The sequence below is a fragment of the Charadrius vociferus genome, unplaced genomic scaffold, assembly GCF_000708025.1.
Source record: "Charadrius vociferus isolate BGI_N301 unplaced genomic scaffold, ASM70802v2 scaffold2, whole genome shotgun sequence".
Classification (NCBI taxonomy): Eukaryota; Metazoa; Chordata; class Aves; order Charadriiformes; family Charadriidae; genus Charadrius; species Charadrius vociferus.
Window position 1 is genome coordinate 939427 of NW_009647595.1, and position 19594 is coordinate 959020.

Here is a 19594-nt window from a genome sequence, read left to right on the forward strand (position 1 = left end):
ATGGGCTAAAGAATACTTTATTTTTAACATATCAAGTACTACAGGGACTACTATGAAACTCTTCTCATTCTCTCAGCTGTGTGATTTCCCAGTTTCTTTGCCATCTGTGTCAGGCGAACCAACTCTTCTCTTGGTGGACACTTGGTGTATGTTACTGAAGCCTTGGTGCTGCCCTTTTCACATAACTGGCTTGGGAATGGATGAGAGAATGGTGGCCAGTGCCTCCTTCAGTTCTTTTTCACCTTTCCTATTCTTCCTGTGGAGGGGAATATATAGTCTTGGATCTCGTATCCGATTTGTTCGCAGAAGTGCGTACCCTGGAGGTAATGGTACACTGTTCCTATGGCGTGTTGGCTGCTGTTGAGCATGGTCTTTCTTACAGACCCTGGTGTCATAACCATTTTGAATCAGTATCACTTCTTGGGTTTTACATTCTGTCCCTTGTTAACAGAGATTAGCATCTTTCTTTTTTCCCCCTTCGCCTCCGCCCAAAGGGTGGCTGTCCTGGCATGAAGTTTTCAACATTTTTTTCCATAAATAATCTTCCCAGATAAATCTTTTCCCCAGCCTGCATGCTGATCCATAATGGTTCTTTTTTAGCACATTTTTCCCAGAGGAGCACAGCAAACTTTATTAATGTTTTTAAGCACAGTTATTTTGTGTTCAGATAGTATTTCCATACAGTCAGTATTGCAACAGAATATTCATTTAGTGTGGGGTGGCAGCGCGGAGGCAGAAGGATGTTGTTCGCAGTCTGCATCCCCATAACTGCAGTCAGTCAGCCTTATGTTTCTATGGCTTTCAGCAGCAAACTAGGTCAGTGGGGCCCTCTACATCAAAGCTTCTCCTTAGACACTGTAAATCGCATGCTTTCATACTATTCCTACTGTACACTGTGTTCTTCTGTAATTATAAATGTATGTTTCCCATCACCACAAAGACTTCACATTGCTCAAAGGAAATCTCTCTTCAAAGGCTTTAAACTGTTGAAGGGCAGGCCCCCTTCTGAGAGCTACCATTGCTTCGGGTGATTCCTTCTTTAACTCATCCACAGTAGAACCACCAGCCAATTCAACTGGCCTGCATCACACCGTGTCTGAACTGGCCTCCGGGTTGCATTTCAGCTTTGGAAAATGGCATTGCTGAATTTAAAAATGCAGACTTTGGGAGGGGAAAAAAAAAAAAAAGAAAGAGAAAAAAAAAGAAAAAGCAATGAACTGCTGTACTCGTACTTGGCTTGTCCCAAAAACACGAGACTTGAGCTACTTACTGTTCTTCATTAACTCAAACTTATGATAAGAGAACACACAGCTTTTTCATTTGCTAGTTGCACCTTAAAGAAAGTGAGAATTAAGATGACACATTAGTGGGGAAAAAAGCAAACTTAGAAAAAGTCAGCAAGGAATATATAGAGAAAAAATGTTGTTATAAATTCATCTTGTGAAAATATGTATAGGTGTATATATACAAAAATACACGTATAATGACCTATATATATGTAACTAAAGTAAAAAGTCTGAGAACGTTTCCTTCTATGATAGCACTCAATACCATGAGTAATCCCACTGAAGCTAATGTTTTCTTTTAAGCAATGACTTACTCATGACAGCAAGCACTAATAAATATTTGCAGGATTGGGACTTAAAATTAAGGTGTATTTAATGCTAGCGCTTGAAACTCATACTTGAAAAGCAGTCATGAATGAAGATAATTAAGCATATAGCAGTAGCCACACACTATATTAGTTTTATAACTAATTATATATGAAAATTAGGAGTTATCTGCCTCACATTCTTTACAGAACTGGGCCTGTGGATTGCTAAGGTCACACAGGAATGTTATGACACATGAATAACCCAGTTTTTCATGTTCCATGTAAGCACCTTAACCCTGATTAGCCCTGCTTCTTCTCAGTTACCTTTCCTTTGGCCTACAACACAGCTCCCCCCAGCTAAAGTCTCTCTACTGTACACTCTGTCTTGCCATTTTAAACACAAAATGTGTATTTATATTTTGTTTCCTATTCCATTCGTTTCTTAGATTGCACTGCTGCTGCTGACATCTTAAGAATCCTTGATAAAATTCAACTGATGTCAAAAGATAGTCTCCAAATATAGAGTGCTTGTCTATATCAGAATATTTGAGAAATATGATTAAATGTGGGTAACTATATTATCATTATGATAGCAAGACCAGTCCTGGGGATGAAATCTGCATTCGAAAAAAGATATACAAGGGAAAAAAAAAGCATTCTTATTCTGGAAAAAGATGTCTTTGCTGGGAGTTATATGATATGGTAATAGTGTTTAAATTAATTTAAAAATTCAAAGCAAACAACCCTTCCTAACCTTTGGGGCAGATTTGGGATTTACATGAGTTATAGGGGTGGAAGAATAACTTATGAACTCTACCTGTCTGCAAGAGCTGAAAGGATCAGCCTAATGGAAGAGAGCTGCATGTCACGTCTTATCAAGGTGGCATCCTTTCCTTTACAACCTTGTAAAAAAAGCTGTTGAAATGTAAGCTACTGTAGACTGCTACTTATGGAAACAGAAGTAACTGGTTGTATATTGCTGATTGCTTTTCTACAGAAGGAGAACATCACTGGCTGCCTTTGTCCAGTTAGTCAAAAGGGAAGGGAAAAAATACCAGCTTATTTTTTTTATTCTTCACTTCAGACAGTTTGATAATTGCAACATTCTTCTGTTTTTCCAGACTTGGTTTGTTCTGATTGTGCAAGTGCCAAGCTTTTAGCAAGAACTACCTCTTCCGTGACATCTATATGTGACCAAGGCTCCCAGCCTTGGTGGGAAACCATCTTTATTATTTATATTGCACAAGCACTCTGGAGTTCATGTCAGAAACCAAGTCATGGTGTTATGTGCTGTCCAATTGAAGTCAAAATGTCCCTTCCCTGAATATTTCTGACTTAAACCTGAAGATTCTGGCTGGACCTCGTACATACAAATAACAACTAGCAAAAAAAAAATCTACTATTACTGAATTTGGTTCAAAAGCTCCAGATACACATTTCTACACTTTCTCTGTAGAAATATTTTGAGAATGAGAATTTTCCCTGACCCCTTGGTTAAACTGCAACAAAATAGGGCAACAGAGGGACATAGTTTCAAAGTTTTCAACACTTTTTAAAGTATTATCACTTTACATTTATCACTTTATTGTATGATACCACTGTATCATACAATGGATTTTAAAAGCACTTTCATATACCTGAATACAAGTGAAATATCTCTGTCCACCTTCAGTATACCTCTGAATACAGCTTACACAATTTCAGATGCAGTTCATGTGGAAGACTGTTGTGAACCCACTCTTGTGAACTCAGAACAAAGTTTATTAAGTGAAAACAGCATGAGAAGCATGAATGGAAACCTCCTCTCTGCTTTCTGCTTCTATTTTTCTTTTGATTCAATAAGAGCTGAATAAGCCCCTAGTACAGAAACTCGGGACAACTCTTTGAGCTTTGAGACATTAGGTTTACATCTTTTTGTTTCTCTGCTTTTTACCCTGCTCTATTTCCAGATGGTATTAAATAAAATTCAGGGGGATGGTCCTGATATTTTTGAGAATGTTTACTTTATTTCAAAAATGTCCATAACTGAGCATGTCTACGACTGAAAACATCGCGTTTTTGTGGGAAGAAAGATGTTTCATAGCTTATGATGTTAGGATTAAAAAGTACAAGACTCAATTGTATAGAGTCTCCAATTATACTTCTGCCCAGCAGAATCCTTGCAAGAAGATATATGCAAACTAGAAGAGGAATTTCATCTTTAACTCATTAGTTTTCCATGGAGAAACCACATGGCTGGACATTAAAGCACAACTCTATCATTCAGTACAGGCTGTGCTTTCATTTTTTCTTGAACTAGAGCAGACAGCAAACTTTATTCTATGTGTGTTCTGATTTTAATAACATAATAAAAAGAACTTAAAATTAAAATTAATTGAAGTCAATAGGAAAAAATCAGAGGCTCCAATCAGGTTCCAAATATTGTGTTTTGGGGTTTTTAGCTTTTCTCACAGGCAGTTTTTCTCTACTCCATGATGAATAGTGTTACTATACTTTCTTTGCCATAATCAAGACTGAAAAAAGAAACCTTATAAGGTTAGGAATGATGAGAAGTGATAAAAGTTTTAATTGCAAGTTCTTAGGGCATTTACTATTCTTTTCTATACCAAAATGATGTCACAAGACCTCTTCCCTGTAAAACCCATCCCTGTATGATCAGTTGAGCATCAAGATAGCAAATAAACTGTAAGTGTGTGAATATAAGTGTTTCAAGTTTGGCTATCTGCCTTTTGCTAAGGTGACCAATGGACTTAGTGATTTCAGAAAAGACTGGTATTTCAGAATATCATGGCCTACGTACTGTGGGTTTTTCTCTCACCTAATATATATTCTCACATTAGAACATGACCTATTGTCCTTTTGTGTAGCAGAACTTGTTGGTTGGGTTTTTTTAACATAAAAAACTTTGTTCTCCTCGAGGTGCTCTTACTCAAGATCTCATCTGCAGTTGTACTTGAGCTACTGTCATTACTGGGTTGCAATGCAACAGTACCCTAGAGCATCTCCCATATGTTTAATAGTACTGGTCTGACATGTAATTTCATGAAATTCTGTGCTAGCTGTGTTAGTCATTTCGGCATACTATCATTCTGACGGTAAAGTATGGGACTCGGGCAATCCTGCTAAACCCACATCATCAAGGCAAACATCTCAGACAGTATGTCAAAGTTTTCCCACATAGGAAAATAAATCTCAGTAGTAGGTAAGAAACTTGTTCTGAAAGCTTTTGAGATAGGTAGTTGTTTGCTTTTTAAGCACATCCATAATTTTGTGCTTCTATATGTTCAATGATTCATTTAAAAAAGAAAGCTCATAAGAAAATCAGTCTAGTGGCTCACCTAGAGAAAATACCTTTGCCTTGGACTTTGGAAAGCTGTTTTTGACTACTGGCTTTCTCTGGGCTGTTTAAGTCCTTGGGCATGCTGGGGGAAGTGCAGAAGAGACGTTGTTCAGCTCCTTATCAGTCAAAATTCCTCTAGACAGAAAGCATCTGTCATCTAAGCAGTGAAATGCTGCTCACTTGAAACTCCATACTCACTCCCCGACAGGATGAGTAAACCTGGGAGACAGAGGGCAGGAAGGCAAAGCCTGCATGTGTAAACTGTGAGCCATGCACTGCTTCCGCTGTGGGAACACTCTCCTGGTGTGTTTGTTTGTTTGTTTTATTTTATTTGTTCTTCTGTTTGCATTTTAAATCAGATTCACTTCCTAAAATGCCAACAAACTCAGCCTAATGCTCATGCCAACAAAATGTGTCTGTGCCAAGAACATATGAAAGGGCACTAGAACATATACTTGTATCCAGTCGACAGATGTACAGAGAGGGAGCTGAAAATCCAACTCGGAGAACAGTACATTCATGAACGAAAGTGCTGATTCATTACACTGCCAGTGAGGCAATGGTGAGAAAAGCCAACTAGCACTCACGCAGGTTCAGCTGTTATCACCACTGCTTGCCCACAAATACTAACCAAAGGTGCTGATCCTGGCAGGTTTGTAGGAGTTACTGTTTAAATAAGCATCTTGCATGCTGTAGCAAAATCTAGCTTTGCATTGCCACAAAAAAACCATTTAAATCTTTCTCTATATGCAACTCTCAACAAATATGTAGAGATAGGACATCGCAGTGGCGACACCATCAGTGCTCTCAGTGGGCCTCATTAGCTCCAGCACAGGACTGTGGATCCCACCTCAGCCAGCTGACTTGAGAAACCAGGAGAAGATTCTACATCTATCTGCATCTCCCATTGGGATATAGCCAGACAGATATAATACAACTTCTGTGTGTGCATCAGTGAATAAGGAATAAATAAGACACAGAGGTTAAGGAAACTGTTAACCCCCAGCACTTCTCAGTGACATTCACAAATACTTTGGGGATATTGTTGACAAATTACCAATATACCAGTAGCCTTCTCAAACCCAAGATTTATTGAAACATGGAGGAAAATAAAACAGTGTCAAAGAAATGGCTTACGCTTTTCAAATGCCAAAGAAGGTGTTAAAATAAAATAAATAAATAAAAAAAAAGAAAATAGAGTGAATGGTTTACATGAAAAGCTCTTGAAAACAGATCTCTTTCTGAGCAAATTATTACTATGGTTTCCTGCCCAGATATTTTTGCTTCTTGTGTTCTCAAGTTGTTTTGCAAGTCCTTTCTTTGAGTCAGCGAGCTTGCCCTGGCATGCCTCCCCTAGCTGGCCACGCACCTCTGGGCACTCAGAGTTAAAAAACATATTAGGGTGAGGGTTTTTTAAACATCTGCATGAAGAGTTGTGCCCTGTTAAAAGGGAAACCAATTTAACTAATGCCTCCTAATTACATCTCGGAGCCTTCTTTAGTCTTCTGACCCAGTCAAAGCCCCAGTAATATCCATCTCATTAGATAAAGCCCAGGTATCAGTTGTTCATTTGGAGGATTATTCTTTTCTGTGGAACCAATTCAAGCCTCTATCTTGTCTGCTGAACAATTACAGACTACATGGAAGCCTCATAAAACATGTTTTATTGGTTTTTCTTTGCATGAAACACAAATTATTGACAAACACACACCTCCATCAGATTTCCAAATGCCATTTTTGCCATTTAAACCACATTTCTGAATCACATTTTGTTGACTATGAAACAAACAAGGCAGAGTATGTGTACGCGTGTATATGCATATGTATGTCTGCATTATGGATGTCTGTCCTATTACCTGTCAGATTGAATTGCTTTTAATTCTCCAACTATTTACCCACCTCCTGTTCCATGCCAAAACGGAAGTATGCCCTCCCAGTCCTCCAACCTCTACCAGTTCGCTGACAATTTTAAGGATGCAAGACCAAGTATTCAAAAAGTCAGGAAATTCCAGCAATGTTAACTCAGCCCCATCTATATCCTGTGTATTTTTTGGCGCACATGTATAACAAAGAGTAATACAGTGGGGCTATTAAACTGGACATTCCCCACCTGCAGTAGTAAAATTTACCAGACTATTTGAGGTATTTCCCATTCTAAGTAAAAGGAGCACTAGGAGCAGAGTTGTAAAGGCAATTACACTGGAGCAGAATGTGTCAATAGCTTAATGATGCCAACTGCAAGATGTACCTTTAATCAGTAAAAAAAAATTGAAATTACGGCTTATATGCAATGTAGTAGATTGTGATTCAGTCAGTTGAAATTTAGCATGGCCTTCCTTAATACACAACAAAAGCAATTAAGAAAAAGGAAAGCGTGAAAATAGTGGTTCTGAGATGACACAGTTTGAAAGCTCTGCTTTGTTTGCTGCAGTTAAACCTCCAAATTAGAAAGAGATAGCCTTTATTGATATGCACAGATAATTCACTCCCACTCCATTCAAATTTACCTGGACACAATGAAACACAAGGGTATGTTTAATGGACTGGTCCCGTATGCATTCTTCAAATTTATCTTTTTTTTTTTTTTTTTTTTTTTTTTTTTTTTATTAGGCCAATGAGCCTACCGTTTGGACCTGTTCTGGTATCTGGTTGCTGCTATACACTACTTTTGTTCTATCTCCAACCAGAATGGCAAAACTCTTTCCTTGCAGCAGCCAAAGGCTGTTCAGCGTAGACAGCAAGTCTGGGAAGGTTATAGCTTTAAGAAGCCATACGTGTGTGTATGTGGAAAGGAGGCAGTGGTAAATTGTGAACTATCAAATGCTCTTTGCCCAAATGAATATATTCTTTACCTCTATTTATTTCCACTTCTTGAAGTTACATTTTGGCATTCAGATAAGAAAAACTGTGAATCTGAAACCAATACCAAGACATGGTTGCCCAGTTTCACCTAGAATCCTGAAACTGTTATGACATTGATAACAGTAATTAATTAGTTTGCTGACATTTTAATTTCATGGTATCAGAGGTAGTTATTAGCAAATTTTTGACACACTGCTTAAAACAAAACACAATACTGTAACAGGAAAAAGAAAATCAGGACAAGGGAACGTGGAGAATGGAAAGCAACAAAACAGGAAAACAAAACTAGAAACAGCAAAAAAATCAATAGTAGAATAGTAATGGTCACAACATAGGTTACAAGACAGTCTTTAGTCTTCCTTGGCTGTGGAGAGAAACTAGCTAAGGCAGCACCCTTTCTGCTGGATTTTGTGGATCCGCTATTGATGTCTGGTTTAAGTCTGTTTAAACAGCCTAAAGGAAACTTCTGCACCTCTCTAAGAGCTGAGTATATCCATGGGTGGCTGAGCCCTTAAAAGTGAATCTGAGCATTGCAACCATCAAGTCTTATGTTTCTAGCCTCCGGACACAGTCAATTGTAGGTACACTGACAGTATTAACAACAGTTAAAAATGTCGATGAAGAAACATCTTGATTTTGTTGATATTGTCATTTGTCTCTTTATTCTGTCTTAGCCAATAGGCACATCATTAACCAGGTACTCGTTTTACCTTGGGTTTGATTTTAGCTTCAGTGGTTCATCTCTCTTACTAGTTACAACTATAAAAGAGAAACCATAATATGTTAATTTTCTGATGAAACAAATAGTCCATGTAAAATTAAAGTATATTAGAATAGAGGGTTAATTTTGATGAATAAAATAGGATAACTGGAGAATATATGAGATATCTCTGCAAACTTTTTACCTAAAGCGTTTTTCTCTGTCAGAGCTAGTTTCCCCAGAATATGTACACACATGGAGAAAATATGCAGGAGGTTTTCTGTGGTCGCTCAGAGTTTGTTAAAATGCAGTTCATTGTTAAATGTAGCACAAGAAGAGGAATGGCTAAGATGCCCAGAACACTGGGGCCATCTGGGGTCACACTAACCAATGCTACCACTACAGATGCTAAGTGAAAACCATGATTCAGCATCTCTTGTGAAAGCAGCTCTTAAACCTTGCATCATCAGAGTCTTCTGCTCTTTGATATGGCGCTGGGGCTGGGGAATGCTGTGCTCCAACTCTGCCCAGCGAGGCTGTGGCTGCAGCTTCCCACAGTGAGGGCAACCTCACTGCAGCTCCCCATCCCCATTCTCACTGGGGTCCCCTGAGTGGTCCCCACTGTTATGTCACTGATGCAGCTCTGCTACCTCTCCAAAGGGCACCTGAGGTCCCTCTGACCACTCCCTTTCAGTTGGCATTTAAAGCCTGACCTCTGTGCACGGTAATCATGTAATGGCTCCACCTTGGTGACCTACCTTTCACTGCCCTTCAGCATCCACACTGGTCCTGCTGCATTAGCTTAATTAGATGAACTTGTACTCACGAAACTGGGTGAGAGAGGTGCAGGAAGCTCAGCAGAGGTCACACCAAGGGTGTGACAAGCAGAGGTGACAGCCATGGCCTACAGCCATGTTAGGCAGCACCTCAATAGACTCAAGTTCACTTATTTTCTATGTCACAGGGATACTCAGGATCCCATGCTGGTTATCAATACCTGGTATGCCTCAGACATTTTCCCACATACTCGGAACATGGCCAAGCTGCTAATGGCTGCTACTGACAACCTCTGGTACACTTTTTCTCTTTCCATCACTAATCTTCCATCCCTCTCATGCAATCAAAACCCCCTTTTCCTCCAGATAAGGGATGACCAACAGTGGGTTATGAGTTTCAGGATATGCATAACCACCTTCATCGTCTGTGTGACAAGCTAGCACTGGCTCAGAAAAGGGGTGCTCTTGTTTCTGTATTTCCCTACCCTGCTCTCTACCCCACATTTCAAACAATGGCAAATACCTCATAGGAAATGGTTATTCCAGACTCATGGTAGAGAGGTTCAGTGTTGTCAAGTCCTGTTGCTACCAGTGTGGAGATGTGGATGATCATTCTCATATTTTGGTGCTGAGCTCCATGCTAGTTGCCGTTGTTATTCTGATAATTACATGGGTAATGTAAAACTAATAGGTTAGCTCAGGCTACTACTGTCATAGAGCTCACACAAGGCCATCTGCTGGCTGGTCTGTCCAACGTGTTTGCTACTGGTGATGTCTCAGACATGCTGACGCCATTCAGAAACAATGGTTTGCCTAGCTGGGCCAAGGCTACTGGTGAAACACACATTATAATTCAGTGACATTTTGGTCTAGATCTCTCCAGTATCTCACAAATGTGTCATCTGGGAATAACCTGTCTTTTAAAGAGAGGCATGTCCCAAGTTCCATAGACGGTTTCCTGCACCAGGGACAGAACATAAGAGGGGATGCTTGCAACCTGTTGAGGAATTAGTATGGCCTTTTTCAGAGAATACTGAGTCGGGAGACTAGACCCTCATTGTGAAACTAAAAATTAATTTGCTCTTAGCCAACATCAATCATTATTGAGATATACAGTACAAATAAAATTTATTGTCCTCAAAGAAGAGGGCCAGTTGGCATAAAATAAAGCTAGAAAGCCACTCCACATCTAATAGCACTCAAGGGACTGTCTGCCACATTGCAAGATTAAAAGAACAACAAGAAATAATCCAAATGAAAATTTACATACAAACTGTCCCTCCTTCTGGGACAAATCGTATTAGATCCCAAAGTTAAAAGTTGTTTCCATAAAGGCCACCCTTGACTAACTGAATAGCCTTTTAACAACACATATGAAAACTGTATAAACTGTAATAAGCTGATCGAGACATTAGCTTTTTACAGAGATCTCCAAGTTTACCAAACCAGCCTTTTTTTTTAAAAAAAAATAAAATTCTCCGTTTGCTGTTTTCTTCTGCACTCCCCATTTATGTGTATACTGTCCATTGCACTAGGTTCCTGGATCAATCAAAACTTTGCCATCGGGCACTGCCTTGATCAAAAAAAAAAAAAAAGAAATTATGATAAGTAGATATACCTCTTCCCTCTTCTGTGCATTTTTTTGGTTGTATGGAACTGTAATTAAAACTGGGGTGGTCCACGTGAGGCAGCAGTTTGACACTTCACTGTGGCACACATCCTCTGCAGTGTGAGCAGAGCTGACTGAGCCTGCAGGACTGGAGAAGTGTGGGAATGTTGCAGTCCGTTTCAAACCTTGTAAAATAATTAAAGTTCCACCACGTTTCCCTTTCAGTCTCAGTATTACATTTCCAAAGTGGAAACACCCACGCAACTGTCAGTAGGACTAATGCTTCTTAGTCACTTTTGACAATTCCTCTCATGGAGATTGGGAATCTTAGGGTACAGTACCTACAGTTCATGCTCTAGACCGCGTATTGCTCTGGCTTTTCTTTATACCAAACCCAAGATCTTCTCTAACTCTGTTTTTCTTTGCTCACTGTCAAACTTTTCATTTACTTTGTCCTTTGCATGTCTTTTCTGCCACAGATGTCTCAGGGGGAGGAGATTGCCATTTATTGCACTCTTCAACAAAAGTCTCCTGAATAAGGAAATTGTCCTGCTTTCTTCTAAGCAGAGTGCATCAGTTCCAGGACACATCAACCTTCCCCAGACCTGTACTGCATTACATCTTACTCACTTGATTCACCCTCTTCTGCCTCCATCCACTCAGAGGTGTTTGAGGCAGTGTCTTTATGTTCAGTGTAAGCCATATATAGCACTAGTACCACCTCCTGCCTTTGTAAAAAGGGAAAACACAAATATAAACAGCACAGCACTGATTTCTTTATCTTCCTCACGTGCATCCTCCTCCTAGCATTGGTTAAGTGGTTACATGACACCGTTTATCTCTGTTCTGCCACAGATAACAGAGTGCCCTAGTTCCCTCCATGCTTTCCACATAGCATCCCCCTTCCAGCTTCCACTGGCCATCTGTCCTCTAATCCCCACTCCTACTTCACTTGGAAAGGATTATTTTCAACAGCAATTTAGCATACTCTTTCTCTATCTCTGTCTCTCTTCAGAGAACTGTCGGCTGAATCATCCTTTACGCTGGGGATAAAAATAATTATGGAAGGGCTAGGAAGCTCCATGAGTTTCAACTTGCAGAGTTTCTGTTGGGTTTGCCCATCAAGGGGCGGGGGAGGGAGGACAGGGTGTGGTTTTACCCGTAAGCTAAAAATACAAAAGGCAAACAGTGGTTCCAATAAGTGTAAACTACACATTGTACCCAGTGTTATTATTCTGTATTGGTTTACAGCCTGCCTTTCATGAGGATATGATAGTGATGACTTCACTTCACCCATCACTAATACCGTGGGAATTGGTAACCATTTTACTGATGGCAAAGATAATTTGGGTCCAGGCAGAAAAGAGAAATGACTTATCCAGCCAAAAAGAATGGGGTTCCTACTACTTCAGGACAAGATTAAAGCCTGGAAATAGAATCAAATCTTTGTGGTCAGGGAGAATCTGGACACAGCCATGACTGAAAGGCAAAGAAGCAGACAGCGTGGCCCAGCAGGTGCCAACCAGCCTGCTGGCTTAGGCTGGGCTGCAGACTTGGCAAGAACATCAAGGGCTCAGGAGTAGGAGGAAGACAAAAGTCCAAACCTGGGGTGGGGGCCATCAGAAGGAGTCTGAGAATCTCTCTAAGGGTGGGAGAGGAGGCTGAGGTGGAGAGTCCGTCTTGGGGTGGAGACGGCCACTGTGGGAGATATGTCCATTTGGGGAATGTAATATTCTGTAGTTTCCAGGAATTAGGGAGAGTGTTTTGAATTTGGACAATTGGTCCTTGGGAATGCGTTCTTCACTGACATTAATTCCGTTGCTTGGTTTTTACAGGTAGAGAAGAAATATTTATCTCAATTAGTTTTTAACAGCATTATGTAAAAGTCTTTGAGGATTAGAACAATTTAGTACTCTAGGAAACAGAAAATATCAGATTGGATTGAATTTATCAAAAATTAAACGAAAACCCCAATCTCACAATTACACTTTTAAGAACTCTGCTATAATGCATAATTAGCTAGAAATTGCCAATACCCGTTTTCAGTCCCATACTTCCCTTGTATCGAGCTTTTCTGAGATGTGTTATTTTATGAATCTAAAAAAATAACAGGGAAATCAACAGAAGTAATCTGTTATTTTACATGTTATTTGTAGGAAGATCTTCCTTCTGTAAAGAACCTTATAATTAAACTGAACAAATAGTCTCATTGTGACAGACCTAAACGATTTTTTTTAGATATTAATTTCTGTCTCTTCAATTAGTCCAGATTCTCATCAAGATGATCTTTCCTACCTGGTCCTCTCAGTATGTCATCTCCCTTTTATAGTCTCTGAGTCACTTAACTCAATCTCTTATTAGTTTCATCTCATGTTCATTTTTTCTTGTGATTGTTTTTAAGGTTATAAGCCACACAGTCTCTGCTTATGCTCTGAACTAATCCCTTTTCACACTTACTCATTACAAGCTTCCCTGCTCTGCTGATGGTTCCAGCTTTTATCTCAAAATCCCCTTCTCACAAATGCTTCCATCATTTCTTCCACTCAACACGTAGGCTGAAAGAGCTCTCACAATATAACTTCGTCAGCCTTCTTCCTTTTGCATGTTGAAATTGCTCCTACGTTCCAATTTCTACATACTCACATACAAACAACAATATTTTCACAATTAAAAAAAAGTAAGTCTTATGTCACTAGGGCGTATAAAACAGTGACCACTTGATTACATGCAGCATAAATTTGTGACCTTTCCTACCTCTTTTCTATTTTATATTGCAGCCATATTAGATATTCAAGTCCAGTGTACAGATTGTAATGTCTTCAATGAAAATTTTTGCCAGGCTGGACGTGGCCTTGGGCAACCTGATCTAGTTGGAGGTGTCCCTGCCCATGGCAGGGAGGTTGGAACTCAATGATCTTTAAGGTCCCTTCCAACCTAAACCATTCTATGATTCTATGAAAATATGAATCATTGATTTTTCCAGGATGCTTTTAGATTGATACTGGACAAGCAACAATAATAGTGCATTGTATGCAGATATTTTCTATAAACTAATCATTTTATATCTAACAATAATTTGTTGTCAATGACGCTGACAGCAAAATCAGTAGATAAATCAAAACCCTGCCCTACAATGTCCTCATGTTTTGGAAAATATGTTGTTTTTTTCTTTAAATTAACAAATGCAAGTTAAAAATAAAATAAATAAAGAGATTGGAAAAAGTTATGTTTATAATCATCTGCCTATTCAGATGTATTAAGTAGGTCAAGTGTGCCCTTTTTACATAGGTTTTGAAAGCCACATGCTGTTAGAGGACAAAACAAATGAGTAAGATGCAGCCCCCCGAGTCCTTTATAACACGATGTGAAAATATAAGCCATGTGCAAAAAGAAGACAACAAAAATCTGAAAGTAAATAAGAAATCAATTCAACAAAAAAGTTTTTAAAAGAAAAGGGGGTTCAGAGAGACTTAGGAGGCCGGTATACTAACAAAAATAAATAAAAAAAAAGAAGTAAACATGGTAATGAGATGGACTCCAAAGGGTCCTGGGGGTAGAATGGCAAATGGTACAACATTTTGACATGTTGTGTGCACAGCCAAATAGCTGGGATATCCATACAAGGAAGACTGCAAAAAATTAATAGGCTTTCTTTGCAGAATTTTTAAGTACATTCTATAACAGGATTCTTTCATGCTCTGAAAAAAAATATTTTACTAAAAGTTATGGGTAAAATCCAGGCTCCACAGAAGTCAGGGCTTATAAGTTTAAACAATATTTGTTCTAATTCTTATCAAATTGTATAGCAGTCTATCAACATTGGGAATCGTGTTGTATTTCTGTTTTCTGAACGCTGTACATTTTGGTGCTTACAGAGTGTTGTTTGAAACAGAAGATGTAATTCAAGTGGTGATTCGACCATGTATGCTACCTTTATATTCAAAACTGTGAAAAAATTTTTGCACGTACTGTGCCAGTATTTTTGCAAATTGTTGAAAGATAAAATGTATGTAGGATACGTCAGATGATGGTTGTGGTTTGGGAAAAATATTTTATAAAAGTGTTCTTTTTTTCCAAATAAAATGTGTTTCAGATTTTAGTTACAGAAAAATAATAGATACGATAAATGGCACCTATTTTTAGTTGTGCTTATATTTGTTCCAGGACTTTTTTCATAAACAGATATATAGTTCTGATTCCTTTGTTCTTCTCTGCTGTTGTAAATAGATACTATAAGAATTTTAGCTAGTTTTATATATTAGTTCTAGAGCGGCCTTTCTTGATGAACTTCTTAAGCGACTTTTCTAAAAAAGATGTAGTGGAAAAAATAACTTAATCTTCGGAAAAACAGAGAAATGGCTGAAAACATCATAGTAATCAGTATAAAAATAATCAGAACACCAATCTTATGACTGAGCTTTCCCTAAATAAAATAAAATAAAGTACATTAAAAGAAAAATAAAATTTAAATAGAAGTTAAATATAGGAGGAAGAAAAATGTAAACATTACCAATATTCTGATATCACAAAAAATAATTATGCACTTATTTAAGATGTTTCTTTTGTATTGAGCTTTTTTCTAGATATGCAGTTGAAAAATGCAGAAAATAACTTTATTATTTTCACTGAACAGCATAAAGCAAAAAGGATTAATCTCAAATCTTGGACTGAGGTCTGAACTGACCAGTCTAAGCAAATGTTTTAATCAGAATAGCAAGGCTCTGCTGCAGATCTCGCCAAAGAAAGGATTTCCCATAAAAGAACCAGACATAATAAAAGAAAATTACTTTAAATTACCCTGATCTTCCCTCTGACTCATTCTGGGATGCTTTCTAACAAGCCAGGACAAATCTGAAAGAAAACCCAAATAAATATTTGTTGTCAGATTTAATATCTAGTAGATATTATTTCTAAAGAAACCAAATCATTTAAGTAGCCTAGATTCCAATGCAATTCTCTGAAGAAGACATGTTTAAGGCAAGTGGATGTAAAGGTAATGGTGTAAAATAAAATTAAGTTAGAACAAATTAATAAGGAGAATTAGAGGATCACATTAAAAAATGGACCATAGAAATACTTTAGCGATTGCTAAGAATGGTAATCCCATTGACTGAGAAAGGAACTAATCTTCTGAAATTAATAATTTCTCTTAAAAAGTAGTATCTTCCTTGCTGATGGACCCTAAATCTTGTGAGTTAAAACTTGTGAGTTGCTCTTTAGACTTGCAGAAAAGTGTTTTTAAATAAGTTATTATTAACAGGGAGTACCACTAAAATATCTCACTGAATTTGTTAGCCATACCCAGAGAATCAAAATTAAGGTTTCTTAAAACATTTATAGTTGTCAGACATTGAGGCCATCAAATATGAAAATCTAACCCTGTGGATACAAGCTAGTGCTCCCATGATGTAAATATCCCTCTTTGATACTGAGATAAAACATGGTACTAAAAAGAAAATACTCAGTTTTTGGGTTTGTTTAACTTTTTACATATATTTTACAATGGGAATTTCAGGCAACTACTTTTGTTTTATTGCTGAGATAAAATACAAAAATTAGACATCTGAGGAAAAGAGTAATGTTATTTTTTGATGCAAGCATGCCAAATTTGGAAAAACCTCCCGAAACACCTGGCATTTTCCCTTAAATATTTCAACAGCAAATACCTCTTGATGTTAGCATTAACGAAATTAGCTTAACAGCTGAGACTAGCATATTAGCCAGTCATTAGATTCTTTTTGTACCTGAGACAGTGAGAGAGACATGGGAACACATCTTGGGAAAAAAAAATGGATTCAGGAATGAGACACAGAGTACGGCTAAAAGGCTGCGTTAAAATCTCCACTTACAATTCTCAGCCTTTCACAGAGCCTTCAAGGGAAACCTATTATACGCATAGTTTAATTGGCTAAGGAGAGTGTTAGGCTATTGGGCCAGTACAGACTTACTATAATAAACAGTGTGCTTAAAGAGGTCAGCTCGCCCAGTGATGTCTTGAGAGGAGATACTGACTCTGCATTTTTAAGGAGCCATTTATTTGTAGGGAAGCTGATTAAACCAGCCAGGCAGTGTATGTCCTCTGCCTCTGGGAAGGATGGCAATAGATTTTTAATAAATGCATAATATTTACTGAGCTGTATGAATATTCAGAAGCTAAGGTGTTTAAATTCTGATTATCTTTTGTAACTGCTTACCAGCCCCAGAGTTTTAAGGTTTGTCAGCATTTCTGATTCGCTGGGTTGGTAGAGCACAACACTAAATCTAAAGAAATCCCTCCCACTATTATTAGTTTACAACAATACTTTCTGAACTATCAACTATTGGTTGATGGTTGCATGGCCAACTGCACACAGAATTCACTTATATATAGATTTATGCACTGATTGATGTGTTTATTTATGATTAGTGTACAACCTGGCAGAAAATTCCTTTGAACTGGACCAGTTTTCCCTGAAATATGGAGAGCGAGCTGTAATATGCTCTGGGATGGCAGCAGCAGGGCTGTAGGAAGACTGCCCACCTGCTATGATCTGCGATCCTCTCAAGAGCTGATAAATGCAGTTGTGCCATTCTCCTGTGTTCCTGCTGGAGAACATTTCTGCCTCGGCATGTTGGTCCCCTTTTGTTTGTATTCCTAAAATTAATTCTTTGGTCATGAGACTGGAGGCTACAACTCATTTCCCGATGGTGCCCAGGAGGTCCAGTGTGTCTGGAGAAAGCAAGCAAAGCCGGGACTCGGGCTGGGCTCCTGAGAACAGACAAGTTGCCATTGGTTGAAACCCATTGCCCTTCCATGAGGATGGGAAAACATCTCTGCATCGTCCACTGCAGTCGTGCAACCACACACACTATGCAACTACCGCTGTGGCAGCTGCTTGTGTTTCATGGGAGGGTTGACTCAGGAGTGCTGTAGCACGGATCACCCCCAGTGCCAGCCTGCCCCTTGGGCACGGGAGGGTGACCCCACCACTTGGGCTGTGGACAGCTCAGAGCTTCTCAGCATGGCACGGCAGCATTCATTTAAGCACTAGGGGAGCACAACTGATGAAAATGTGGCAATTAGGCTCTTTAGGCACCACAGGATAAGGAGCAACTTGCAAGGAAATTGGAGGTTCTGCCTTTTGGAGGTATGCATGGCAGTGAGGGGTCGAAATGATTTTGTGGTTCTAGCCCTTGGGGCCTGTCTAAAGTTGCTGTTCTATTAATTATGCAGTTTTTTACAGGTATACAGAAGATGAGAGAGTTTGGCATTTTCTTGCCTGCCCTGCCAGCATTTATTCTTTGACAAGACCAGCCTTGTGTAAACAGTCTGAGCCCAATGGTATTTGCTTAACATTTTAATTGGGAAATATTTTAAAGGGAGGGAGCTCGAGGTGTCCTTTGTTTTCTGCCTGGTGGTTTCCCATGTTTCTCATGAAAGGGAACAGACTCAGCTCTTTTGTCTATTCTCTGTTTTCTTCTTGCGCTAGCATATTAATAAGACATCAGAAGGCACTTAGCTATTTGTAACTATCCACCGTACAGCCATCTTTGTGGTGAGGGCAGGCCTGCCCTCTCTTGCTCTAATCATGCCGTGACTGTGAAAGGCATTGCTAAAGCAGACTGTTATATTACCTACAAATCTGTCATTTTCTTAACAGCCAGGAATAATTGTGTACATTTATCTCTCCATTTTCGGGAAAATGGTGAGAAACATGTGTTCCATCACAACAAAACCAAGAGTAACTCCAGCTTTTTTTTTTTTTTTTTAATACATGATTTTCATCTCGAGGTTGGTGTTTAAACAATTGCAAGGGACATCCCTAGGTGGAAATGTTATTTTTCTGTATTGCTGTTGTTGCTAAGGCAGACAGACGTGTTGCTTGTTGAGAGCAGCGTTTCGATCAGGGCGCTTGGCCCCTCCGGGGGGTGCTTGGCATGTTCAGAGCAGCAATCCCAACTTCCCGTCGAGCCACGCGTAGCTCCGCTTCTGCTGGCTGGGCCATGGGAGAAGCTGCCTTTCAGCACACCTTGTACTTAGCTGTTGGCTACAGACAGCAGGGCCCGGGGCTTGAATCTCAGCTGTGCAAGCGCCATGTCTCCAGCGCGCAGCAAGCGGGTGGACGCCACTAATTGGACAAGTCCACCGCGGCGCGGGGCTGCCAGCTGGCAGGCACAACACCTCCCCATGTTCGCGTTACTTGCTGTAAGGTTAATTCCCCCAGCGCCGAGCAGGTGTTTTGTAGAAGGCTCAGTTGGGATTTCCTAAGAGCTCAGCAGATCTGTGCTTGAAGTGAGAGTTACAAACGCTGGGATCATTGCCTGGGTCTGCAGGAAAGCCGTTGTTTTCACTTTCTCACGCTCAGCCTTCTTTGAAGGGGCTGCAAAAGCTGCGGTCAGATTCTGCCTCATTCGAGCTGGTATGCAAGAGCAGCGAAGACATGGCCTGCTGCTAGTCATGCAATTGCAAACGGATCTTTTCTTTATCTTAAGCAGAACAATTATATTCTATGGATATCTTTATTGCCTCTGATAAGAAAGATTATGTTTTCATGTACAGTGTGTTGCAAGTGTTTTACTATATGCAGGGTTTTACAAAGCACTCAGAACTGAAACTTGTGGGGAAAAAAATATCCTCAGCAGATGTAAATCAATGTAGTTACACCAAAATCAGCTGGGAATGTATCCCTCTACATCTTTATAACTCAGTCTCTCAGTATCTTTATAGATCACT